At 39.3% G+C, this 2092-nt stretch overlaps 1 pseudogene; it reads right to left on the bottom strand.

The window, feature by feature from the left end:
- Positions 1 to 6: 6 nt before the first annotated feature.
- LOC102585409 (late blight resistance protein R1-A-like) overlaps positions 7 to 2092 on the bottom strand; it is a 17087-nt pseudogene continuing 15001 nt past the window's right edge.

The following is a 2092-nucleotide window of genomic DNA, read 5'->3' as shown; positions in this document are numbered from 1 at the left end:
TTTTCCTTATCTAAAGTCATAAATTGCCACACAACAGAAGTTTTAGGGCGTTGATACTTCACCTTCTCCCTTGTAGGAGGTATAAGGGGTGGGCGTCCACAATTTTTCTCCGTTGAATTTGTAGTTTCATTTGGAACTTTTGTCACCGGACTAGTAGGTGTATCTTCTAATTCCTCTTCTCCCGAATCAACTTCTACTTCTTCACCTGAATTTTCATCAAGATAAGGATTAATATCACCATAAATTTGTGTGTATGAAAATACAATAACTTTTGTGGGAGTTTCTCTAACCGACAACCATCACATAGAGCTATAGTGATGATACAGCGATCGACCTCACGCTGCCAGAGCATCCTGTACCCGGCCAAAGGTATAAGACCTGAACTGTCTAATGGATCCACTAGTCTATCTGGAAAAGGATTCATCTAAAAAGTATGATCCTTTTCTACCCATGGTGGCTAACATGGTTCTACGGGGCTGTGGGTTCCTTGAACGCTCCCCCAACTCGGTGCTCGATACTACTCCCAAAATATACTGGCTCTTATGTTTAATAAAACATACTTCTTCCTGCTGAATTGATATAATTACTCAAAAACTTAGCTCAAAGGCTATCTTGGAAATCTCAGTTTCCTCTCTTGCTTCATTTAGAAAGTAATAACTCTTTTCTGAAAAACTTGCCCGAAGGCTCTTTGGAAATCTTAGTTTCCATTCTTATTTAAATGTGAAAACATTTATAAACTTCTTTGGGAATACATAGTCCCCATATAGTTCTTTGAAGAAAAGAACTTCAAACCTTAGCTTTACCTTTAAAACAACTTCTTTCTTTAGTTTGAGATAATTACTCAATGCATAGCCTAAAGGCTCTTTTGGGATTGATGTTCCCTTTCCTTGCTCAAATGTGTAAAAACATTTATAAACTCTTAGGGAATACTTAGTTCCCTTATAACTTTTGAGAAATGAACTCAACTCTTTACTTGACTTGAAACTCGAGCCTTAAAATGAAGTTAAAACATTCAATAAAGACTCTTGAACAACTTTAAAGACTTGCTTGGACTTACTTCTTAACTTTTAAGATTGACTCTAACTTCACTTGACTTTGATCCAAACTTTCCTCGAATTGGATTATGAATTCAAAGGTAATGATATCATGTTTATGGATGAGTTCAGGAGGTTTAAATGTACCTTAGAGTGTTGAAAACAACTATAAAACATAGGTACATTACCAAGGAACATGTATGAAAAAGTGGGGAAAGAATGGGAAGACTTGGCGTCCTTGGCGCTCTGAGAGGCGCGGGGCGCCAGACCACAAAGCTCAGAAGGGTCTGGTTGGGGCTCTGCTAGGGGCGCCGCCCCAAGGGCTGGCCTTCAGAGTCCCTTTTGGGGCGTGCTGGCTAGCGCGACGCCCCAGCCCTTTTCCCCGAAAACTTGACTTTTCTCCTTCTTTTCTCCAACTCTAAACCTTCTTAACCTCCGTGGTTCCAACCCCAAACAATTAATATCATAAAACCCCTCAACATACAACAGATCCAACTCAAAACACAACCGAAAACATGTACCAAACCAACAAGAACTTCAACAACAATCACAACCAACAACTTCAACAACTACAACCAACAACTTCAACAAACATAATCAATCTTTTCTCAGAATTTAAAACGAGTTTGGCGGGTGGGCGAAAGAACCAATCCAACACTATGAACTCACATACCTTAATAGGGATCACCCCTGACGAAATCCACGACGATCTCTACGAAGTTTGCTTCTTCTTCTCCTTTTTCCTCTTCTCTCCTTTTCTATCAAGAACCCTAACTCTCACTTTAAAAAGGAAAAACTGATCTAAAATCAGTCTAACACCTTAATATATCCAAAACAATTGATTAGTGAAAAGACCAAAATACCCTTACAATTTCCGGACAGACTTCCCTGCCAACTGCCTAACTTCCAAAGGGCATAACTCACTCATACGAACTCGGAATCGAGAAAACTTGGTGGCGTTGGAAAAATCATTCCACGAGTTTCGCAAACATAAGTGTAACTACACCTAAATCATCTTGAGCTAGAAGTTATGACTGTTCAAAGTTGGCCAAACACTT

Source organism: Solanum tuberosum, unplaced genomic scaffold (genome assembly GCF_000226075.1).
Source record: "Solanum tuberosum cultivar DM 1-3 516 R44 unplaced genomic scaffold, SolTub_3.0 scf00236, whole genome shotgun sequence".
Lineage (NCBI taxonomy): Eukaryota > Viridiplantae > Streptophyta > Magnoliopsida > Solanales > Solanaceae > Solanum > Solanum tuberosum.
This window is presented reverse-complemented; position numbering and strand designations above follow the sequence as displayed.